The sequence below is a fragment of the Macaca thibetana genome, chromosome 1 (genome assembly GCF_024542745.1).
Source record: "Macaca thibetana thibetana isolate TM-01 chromosome 1, ASM2454274v1, whole genome shotgun sequence".
Taxonomy (NCBI): Eukaryota; Metazoa; Chordata; class Mammalia; order Primates; family Cercopithecidae; genus Macaca; species Macaca thibetana.
In genome coordinates, this window is record NC_065578.1 from 77694974 (window position 1) to 77705414 (window position 10441).

A 10441-nucleotide genomic window follows, 5' to 3' on the forward strand; every position below is an offset into this window, starting at 1 on the left:
CTTCTCCTCTTTCCCTTCTCTTACCATCTGCCTCATAAAGAAATAGCAATAACAATGAGATTAAATGGGAGATGATCTGAAAATAATTTCCAAACTGGCTAAATATAGCAGTGTGCTTATATTTCCTTCATTTAAATGTTGCTAAGAAGAAAATTTTATTGGAGACCAGTACTTAAAATGAATTATAATTAAATGAAAATAATATTATCTCTTAGGAAACAGTTTGGAAAACTTGGATAAAATAGAAGTTCAAAGTGGCATGGCAAGGTCTGTCAGTAATTAATTGAATTTAGGCAAAGGGTTTACCGTAATCAATAGCTGGTTGATAGGCAATTACATGAAAAGTAATTGTGTCTGATTGGAGTGGCATTGCCCGTGATGTGAGTTTTGATAATGCATGGCCCACTGGATTATTTAATTATCAAAACTTCTGGGGGAACGATGAAGACAAATTTCCCTTTCTTCAAATTGCTGTGGAATTTTGGGGGACTCCAAACTGCTTAATAGAATTCTAATGCATGTAAATGTATTGCTTTAGGTTTGCAATGGAATTTAAGGTTTGTTTGGTTGCAGTATTTGACACTCCATTGTGGAATGGATTTGTCTGATCTGCCTAGGTGGGTCTGTATCTTCTTTCTCTATCTTTTTAAAGCATTCTTTCAAATTTTGTGTTTAACCAAAGGGAATGAAGCTCCATACAAGAAAAAGACCCTTTTTTGGTATTGTGTTTGAAAAGCTGTACTCTCTTGCTAGAATTAGTGAATAACTCACTACAGAAACAAATGTACCAACAAAGGGACATTATACCAGGGTAGGATAAAAAGACTGAATAAGGGTTTCAAATTTGTTAATAGGACTGGCAGAAATGAATCCTGGGCAGCAGCTGTATGGACTAATGAGACTGGGTCTAGGTAGAGTTGTGAAGAAACAGAATGTAGAAGTGGAAAGATATACTTGAGAGATTCTAAGATAGGCTAGTGAGGATTTAGACTTAGTTCGCCTCTCACAATTTATCATAATCACTTGTGTAATAAATGATTGCAAATTTGTTTATGACACATAGGGTGTAAGTAATATATTTCTCTCTGTTAAAGTCTGGCTTCCAGTCCCTCTTCCATGGTTGGCAAGAGAAAACAATTTCAGATATTTTTTGAGATTCCTTCCTTCTCCTCTGGGTTGAGCCAAGGCCCTGGGGCTTATGCAGTATAGAATGGATCAAAGAGAGGTCAGGAGTTTGTTGTGGTCACTACTGCAGGCTCATGTCCAGCTTCTACCTGGTCCTTTCAAAGGCAGAGACTTGGCTGGGTTATCCACTCCATTCATTCCAAGCTCGGTCTTTGAAGCTAAGGTCCTCGGTGCTTAGCTCTTAGGCATTCTTGTACCCATCTCCACTTAAGTGTCCTGTCACATCCAGGTGTTGGGTATAGACTGACTCTAAGCATCTCTCTTTTTTCCTTCCTTATTCCTTCTGTCCTCACTACCTCCCCCAACACACACACACACACACACACACACACACACACACACACACCCCCCACACACACACACTCACACTTTGGGTTTGGACTACAGCCTTTCTCTGGGAAGCATCAGCTCTTATCACCCTCTGGAACACAGAGATCTTCCCTATAAAAGAAAGATCAACATTAGTTTTACTAGCGAATCGAAAAGAAGAAATATAAATATATGTAAAATCTATATCAATTAATTTCTCATTAACTCATCTTGTTAGACTTGTTTAATCACATATCCTTCCTGTTACTATTAAGTTTTCTGAGATAGGAACTATATCTTCATACACACAATTGTTTCTCTAATACTGAGCCCATAGTAGATACTCAAAAGATATTTGCGTAAAAAAGAATAAATAATCAGATAAGTTGAGTGGGGTCATAAAGTCGTAAAACAAAAAATCTTTTCAGGAAGGTGTTGGGAGAATTAAAGTTTTACTAAGTTTAAGAAGCGTGAAACCTAAAATAATAAAGAAGGATCTAGAGACCTAGGCAGAGTCAGAAAAGAATTCTGCTTCTCCAAGGATCCAGGAAGCTGAAATCAAATGTGACTTAGGTATAGGACAGAAGAGTGACTTACTAAGGAGGACAATGACCTCAAACTCTGAGGTTTAAGGAAGGTCTGATATTCAGCAGGATAGAAGAGTAGGGGAAGGTTGAAAGGCATGAATTTTCATTTCAAACACTTGACAAGTTACGTGAGTCATTTTTCACTTCTGTCTGTTAGTTAGCTCATCTCTATAAAAGTTTTGCCTTCTGTAATCATTCACTGTAGTAAAATGGAGTGCACTTCTATAGCAGATACAGGACTAGGGTAGAAACCAATTACAGAATCCTTTTATGGTTAATGATGATGGAACAGTGACGATGGTTGCAGAAAACTACCCAGAGAACTTCTGTTTGTTCTAAAGGAACATCTTTTGTCATTTGCTAAATTTTCATTTTCTATTTGAGATTCTTGAGGAAATAGCAAAAGAGTATGCATTAAAAATCTCACTTATTCGCATATTCAGAAAATATTTTGTGATATTATATTCAAGGCAGCAAAAGAATTTAAGATGTCCAGTGACAGACTGGATTAAGAAAATGTGGCACATATACACTATGGAATACTATGCAGCCATAAAAAAGGATGAGTTTGTGTCCTTTGTAGGGACATGGATGCAGCTGGAAACCATCATTCTTAGCAAACTATCACAAGAACAGAAAACCAAACACCACATGTTCTCACTCATAGGTGGGAACTGAACAATGAGATCACTTGGACTTGGGAAGGGGAACATCACACACCGGGGCCTATCATGGGGAGGCGGGAGAGGGGAGGGATGGCATTGGGAGTTATACCTGATGTAAATGACGAGTTGATGGGTGCTGATGAGTTGATGGGTGCAGCACAGCAACATGGCACAAGTATACATATGTAACAAACCTGCACGTTATGCACATGTACCCTAGAACTTAAAGTATAATAATAATAATAATTAAAAATAAATAAATAAATAAATAATAAAAAAAAGAAAAAAAAAGAATTTAAGATGTCATTGCTGTAATCTATAGGTTGTGCTGGTGGTGATGGTGTGTGTCATAACAAAGAACTAATCCAAGTGTAGGAAAAAACAATAAAACAATGTTTTATGATAAAGGCCATATTGTGAGATATACAATAAAGCTTTCAGAAGAGAGATTATATCTAATAGAACGATCATGAAAAACTTCTCAAAAGAGAAGATGATGATTTGTACCTTGAATGATTTTAACAGAGGCAGAAAGATATTTCAGGAAGAAAGAATGAAATAGCCTCGTCTCTAGATAACAGCTTTGTCTTCTTCCTGGTAATCAATTGAGTAACCATATTGATGGCAGCGTGTGGTTGCCCTGCTGTGCTTATTATCTTGTATTTATATAGTGTGAATCTCAAAGCTTGATTGGCGTAATTCCCCTGCTATTATGATGTCGTTGAAGTGGTTTGTGGTCTTTTGGAAGGGTAAGATTTCCCAGAAAAAATAGTGGTGAGATTCTTAGATTTGGAAAATACTGGGTGTGCATTATTTTTCTCGGGTTCCAAGTGATTCCTTTTAGTTAACTAAATGATCTGGGAAGATGGCTGTCATTCTACGCCATACTTTGGACTCTACTATTTGAACCTCATCTGGCAGAAGGTCAGGTTTTAGGTTTAATTACTCTGTGTAAGTCAGAGAAAATAAGATCTCACATTACATATGCCTATTTTTTTCCCCCAAATGAGCTAGCTGAGGGGCAGGGTAAAGTTGCTTTTTAAAAATATATTCTGCTAGAAAATAGGAAGTTGTACTGATTTGACTTACATAAATATTTAAAACAACCTTATGTACTCCAAATATAAAAATAAAAATATAATTACAAATGGGGAAATATTGATAACAAATATGGTAAAGTAGTATTATTTGTAATATATATGTATATATTAAATAATGTATGTATATATGTATATCTACACATATATATACACACACACATATGTATGTTTAGAAATTGATGATAGAACATCCAAGATTGTGAATGGTTAAAGGGCATAAACAGAAAAAACTTTTTAAGAGAAGAAATGCAAACAAACATGTTTCAATAAACATATGAAATCATCTTTGGTAAAGCTGATAATCAAATGAAATGAAAATCAAGACAAGAATAATGTTTCACTTTTACCTATTAATTTAACAAAATTTAAAAAGGTAATATTTTGATATTGAGGGGAGTAAAAGGAGAATTTGCCTACACTTTTAAAGGACAAATTGATAACATACGTTTTTTGATCAATTTCTAGTTTACGGTCCATCCCTGGTTTCATATTTTCATATTCCTAGAAATGTGTTTTAAGGAAATTATATTTTAAAAACAAAAAATAAAAATAAAAGTCTTATGCATGTCCAGTGTTGTGATGTCATTTGGCATTGGATTCGGAAAAGTCTGTAGTATAGTTTAAAGTTGGATAATGTGATGCCTCCAATTTTGTTCTTTTTGCTTAGGATTGCCTTGGCTATTTGAGCTGTTTTTTTTGTTCTATGTGAATTTTAAAATAGTTTTTTCTAGTTCTGTGAAGAATGTCATTGTTAGTTTGGTAGGAATAGCATTGAATCTGGGTTCATATCTTCATTTTATTTTATTAACTTTTATTTCAGGTTCAGCGGTACATGTGCATATTTGTTTTATATGTGAACTTGTGGCACCAGGGTGTGTTACACAGATTATTTCACCATCCAGGTGCTAAGCCTAGTACCAAATGGCTGTATTTTCTCTTCCTCTCCCTCCTCCCAACCTTCACCCTCAGGTAAGTCCCAGTGTCTGTTGTTCCCCAGTTTGTATCCATGTGTTCTCATCATTTAGCTCCCACCTATAGTGAGAATATTTGCTATTTGGTTTTCTGTTCCTGCATTAGTTTGCTAAGAATAACGGCCTCCAGCTCCATCCATGTTCCAACAAAGGACATAATCTCCTTCCTTTTATGGCTGCATAGTATTCTATGGTATGTATGTACCACATTTTCTTTATCCAGTCTACCACTAATGGGCATTTAGGTTGATTCCATGTCTATGCTGCTGTGAATAGTGCTGCAATGAACATACAGGTGCATGTGTCTTTATGATAGAACAATTTATATCCCTTTGAGTATATTCTTAGTAATAGAATTTCTGGGTCAGCTGGTAGTTCTGTTTTTAGGTTTTTGAAGAATCACCATACAACTTTCCACAATGTTTGAACTAATTTACACTCCCCCCAACAGTGTATAATTATACTTTCTCTCTTCAACCTTGCCAGCACCTGTTTTTTGTTGTTGTTGTTGTTGTTTTGTGTGTGTGTATGTGTTTTTTTTTTTTTTTACTAATAGCTATTCTGACTGGTGTGAGATGGTATCTCCTTGTGGTTTTGATTTGCATTTCTCTAATGATCAGTGATGTTGGGCTTTTAAAAATATGCTTGTTGGCTACACATATGCTTTCTTTTGAAAAGTATCTGTTCATGTCCTCTGTCCACTTTTTAATGGAGTTGTTTGTTTTCTTCCTGTAAATTTGTTTAACTTCCTTATAGATGCTGGATATTAGACCTTTCTCAGATGCATGGTTTGCAAAATCTTTCCCATTCTGTAGGTTGTTTGTTTACTCTGTTGATAGTTTCTTTTGCTGTGCAATATCTGTTAAGTTTAATTAGATTACTTTTGTCAGTTTTTGCTTTTGTTGGAACTGCTTTTAGCATCTTTGCCACAGAATCTTGCCAGTTCTTATTTCTGGAATGGTATTGCCTAGGTTGTCTTCCAGGGTTTTTATAGATTTGGGTTTTACGTTTGTCTTTAACCCATCCTGAGTTAATTTTTGTATATGGTCCAAGAAAGAGGCCCAGTTTCAATCTTCTGCATATGGCTAGCTAGTTATCACAGCATCATTTACTGTATAGAGAGTTCTTACCCTATTGCTTGTTGTCAGCTTTGTTGAAGATCAGGTGATTGTAGGTGTGTGGCCTTCTTTCTGGGCTCTCTATTCTGTTCCATTGGTCTATGTGTCTGTTTTTGTATCAGAACCATGCTGTTTTCATTGTTGTAGCCCTGTAGTATAGTTTGAAGTTGGATAATGTGATGCTTCCAGTTTTTTTTTTTTTTTTGCTTAGGACTGCGTTGGCTATTTGGGCTGTTTTTCTTTGTTCTGTGTGAATTTTAAAATAGTTTTTTCTAGTTCTGTGAAGAATGTCATTGTTAGTTTGGTAGGAAAAACACTGAATGTATAAATTGCTTTGGGCAGTATGGCCTTTGTAATGATATTGATTCTTCCTATCTATGAGCATGAAATATTTATCCATGTGTTTGTGTCATCTCTGATTTCTTTGAACAGTGTTTTGTAATTCTCAAAAGGTCTTTCACCTCCCTGGTTAGCTGTGTTCCTAGGTCTTTCATTGTTTTATGGTAATTGTGAATGGGATTGTGTTACTGATTTAACTCCTTGCTTGGTGATTGTTGGTGCATAGGAATGCTAGAGATTTTTTTTCTTTTCTTTTTTTTTTGAGACAGAGTATCTCTCTGTCACCCAGATTGGAGTGCAGTGGTGCAATCTTGGTTTATTGCAGCCTCCACCTCCTAAGTTCAAGGGATTCTCCTGCCTCAGCCTCCCGCATAGCTGGGACTACAGGTGTGTGCCACCATGCCCAGCTAATTTTTGCATTTTGGTAGAGATGGGGTTTGCCCATGTTGACCAGGCTGGTCTCGAACTTCTGACCTCAGATGATCCACCCTCCTTGGCCTCCCAAACTGCTGGGATTACAGGCATGAGCCACCATGTCCAGCTGAGATTTTTACATGTTGATTTTGTATTCTGAAACTTTTCTGAAGTTGTTTATCAGCTGAAGGAGATTTTGGGCTGAGGCTATGGGGTTTTCCAGATATAGAATTATGCCATCTGCAAACAGGGATAGTTTGACTTCCTCTCTTCCTATTTGGATGTCCTTTATTTCTTTCTCTTGCGTGATTGCTCCAGCCAGGAGTTCCACTATGTTTAATAGGAGTGGTGAAAGAGAGCATCCTTGTCTTGTGCTGGTTTTCAAAGGGAATGCTTCCAACTTTGGTACAGTCAGTATGATGTTGGCTCTGGCTCTGGGTTTTAATAGATGGCTCTTATTTTTTTGAGGTGTATTCCTTCAATACCTAGTTTATTGAGTTTTTTTTTTTTTTTTAACATGAAGCGATGTTGAATTGTATTGAAAGACTTTTCTGCGTCTAGTGAGATAATCATGCATTTTTTGTCTTTCATTCTGTTTGTATGTTGAACCAAACTTGCATCCTAGAGATAAAGCCTACTTGATTGTGGTGGATTCGCTTTTTGATGTGCTGCTGGATTTATTTTGCAAGTATTTTGTTGAAATTCTTTGCATCAATGTTCATCAAAGATATTGGCCTGAAGTTTTCCTTTTTTGTTAAGTCTCTGCCAGGTTTTGGTATAAGGGTGATGTCTCAAAGAATGAGTTGAGATGTCTCTCCCCCTCAAGTTTTGGAATAGTTTCAGTAGGAATGATATCATCTCTTTTTTGTACATCTGGTAGAATTCAGATGTGAATCTGTCTGGTCTTGGGCTTTTTATGGTTGGCAGGGGATTTATTACTTATTTAGTTTCAGAGCTTGTTATTGGTCTGTTCAGGATTCAATTCGGGAGTAAATGGTAACATCTACTTTATCATTTCTGATTTTTTTTTTGGATCGTCTCTGTTTTCTTCTTTATTAATGTAGCTTGCAGCCTATCTTATTAATTTTTTCAAAAAAAACTTCTGTATTTATTGATCTTTTGAATGGTTTTTCATGTCTCAGTCTCCTTCAGTTTAGCTCTGATTTTTGTTATTTCTTTCTTGTCTTCTGCTAGCTTTGGTGTTGGTTTGCTCTTGCTTCTGCAGTTCTATAAGTTGTGATGTTAGTTTGTTAATTTGAGATCTTTCTAACTTTTTGATGTGGACATTTGGTGCTATAAATTTCCCTCTTAACACTACCTTAGCTGTGTCCCAGAGATTCTGGTATGTTATATCTTTGATCTCAGTTTCGAAGAATTTCTTGATTTCTGCCTTAATGTCGTTATTTGCCCAAACATCATTTAGGAGCAGGTTGTTTAATTTCCATGTAATTGAATGGTTTTTAGTGACTTTTAAAGTCTTGATTTCTATTTTTATTGTGCTTTGGTCTGAGAATTTGTTTGGTATAATTTCAGTTCTTTTGCATTTGCTGATGATTGTTTTATATCTGATTGTGTAGTCAACTTTAGAGTATGTGCCATATGGCAATGAGAGGAATTTATTATCTGTTGTTTTTGGGTAGAGTTCTGTAGAGGTTTGTCAGATCAATTTGGTTCAATGTTGAGTTCAGGTCATAAATATCTTTGCTAATTTTCTGGCTGAATAATCTGTGCAATGCTGTCAACGGAGTGTTGGAGTCTTCTACTATTATCATGTGGGAGTACAAGATTCTTTGTAGGTCTCTAAGAACTTGCTTTATGAATCTGGGTGCTCCTGTGTTGGGTGGATATATATTTAGGATAGTTAGGTCTTCTGGTTGAATTGAACCCTTTACCATATGTAATGCCCTTCTTTGTCATTTTTGAACTTTGTTGGTTTAAAGTCTGTTTTTTTTTTTTTTCCTGAAATTAGGAATACAACCCTTGCTTTTTTCTGATTTTATTTGCTTGGTAGATGTTCCTCCATCCCTTTATTTTGAGCCTATATGTGTCATTGTGTGTGAGATAGGTCTCTTGAAGACAACAAACCATTGAATCTTTCTTTTTATCTAACTTGCCACTCTGTGCCTTTTAAATGGGGCATCTAGCCCATTTACATTCAAGGTTAGTATTAATATGTGTGTATTTGATCCTGTCATTGTGGTGTTAGCTTGTTATTAGCTTGTTTGTGTGGTTGCTTTATAGTGTCATTGGGCTGTGTATTTAAGCGTGTTTTTGTAGTGGCTGGTAACAGTCTTTCATTTTGATATTTAGTGCTCCTTTCAAGATCTCTTGTAAGATGGATATGGTGGTAAAAAAACTCCCTCAGCATTTGCTTATCTGAAAAGAAATTTATTTTTTCTTTGCTGAGGAAGCTTACTTTTGCTGGATTTGAAATTCTTGGTTGAAGATACTTTTCTTTAAGAATGTTGAATTTAGATCCCCAATCTCTTCTGGCTTGCAGGGTTTCTACTGAGAGATCCACAGAAACCATTTGAAGGGGATCTGCTGTTTCTCTCTAGCTGCCTTTAATATTGTTTCTTTCATTTTGACGTTAGAAAATCTGACAATTATGTATCTTGGGAATGATCTTCTTGTGTAGAATCTTGCCAAGGCTCTCTGTATTTCCTGATTTTGACTGTTGGCTTCTCTAATAAAATTGGGCAAGTTTTCACAGATGATATCCTGAAATATGTTTTCCAAGTTGTTTGCTTTCTCCCTGTCTTTTATCCTAATGCTATCCCTCCAACAGCCCCATGTCCCCCAGCAGGCCCCAGTGTGTGATGTTCCCCTCCCTACATCCATGTGTTCTCATTGTTAACTCCCATGTATGAGTGAAAACATGCCATGTTTGGCTTTCTGCTCTTGTGTTAGTTTGCTGAGAATGATGGTTTCCAGCTTCACCCATGTCCCTGCAAGGGTGATGAACTCATCCTTTTTATGGCTGAATAGTATTCCTTGAGCTGGGTACCTCAGTTGGAAATGCAGAAATCACCCACCTTCTGTGTTGATATAGCTGGGAGCTGCAGACTAGAGCTGTTCCTATTCAGCCATCTTTGCCTGTCTTATTTTAAAGAGCTACTCTTCAAGTTCCAAGATTTTTCCCTCAGTTTGTTTTTTTCTGCTGTTAATCCTTGCAATTGATCGCATTGTGAAATTCTTCTTGTGTGTTTTTTATCTCTATCAGATTATACTGGCTATGTTGTCTGTTAGCTCCTGTATCATTTTATCATGATTCTTAGTTTTCAGATTGAGTTTTGGCCTTCTCCTGAATATCAATGATTTTTGTTCCTATTCATATTCTAATTTCTGTTTCTGTCATTTCAGCCAACTCAGCCTGGTTAAGGATACCTATTGGAGAACTAGTGCAGGCGTTTGGAGGACATAGGACACTCTGGCCATGTGAGTTACCAGAATTCTCGCATTGATTTTTTTCTCAGCTCTGCATGTGTGTGTCCCTTTAACTGATGAGCTGCCTCTAATTGAAGTGGTCAGGCAGGGGCTGGGTGGATGTACTCAAGTCCCAGGTCAGGTGATCCTGTCTAGTGAGGAGAAGTGAGGGCTGGGACCTGTGTGGAGAACAGTCCGGCCACTTTTCCTTGAGGTAGGTGGTCTGTCCTGGGAGTTTGGACCAGTCCCTGGTCCCTTGGATTCTCCAGACCCTTGAAACATCTAGGGTGAGAGCTACAAGATGGCAATTATGGCAGCCTGCTTCTC

General features: G+C 36.8%; 1 long non-coding RNA gene across 3 annotated transcripts in view; it reads left to right on the forward strand.

The window, feature by feature from the left end:
- The window catches only part of LOC126963415 (uncharacterized), a 90566-nt gene extending 80390 nt beyond the window's left edge, over positions 1-10176 (forward strand). For 2 of the 3 annotated variants that reach the window (XR_007729060.1, XR_007729067.1), the window contains 2 exons: positions 4667-5010; positions 10052-10176. This is a non-coding gene — a long non-coding RNA (uncharacterized LOC126963415). The remainder of the gene's footprint in view (positions 1-4666; positions 5011-10051) is intronic. The other variant, XR_007729072.1, reaches the window with a different exon arrangement.
- Positions 10177-10441: the final 265 nt, after the last annotated feature.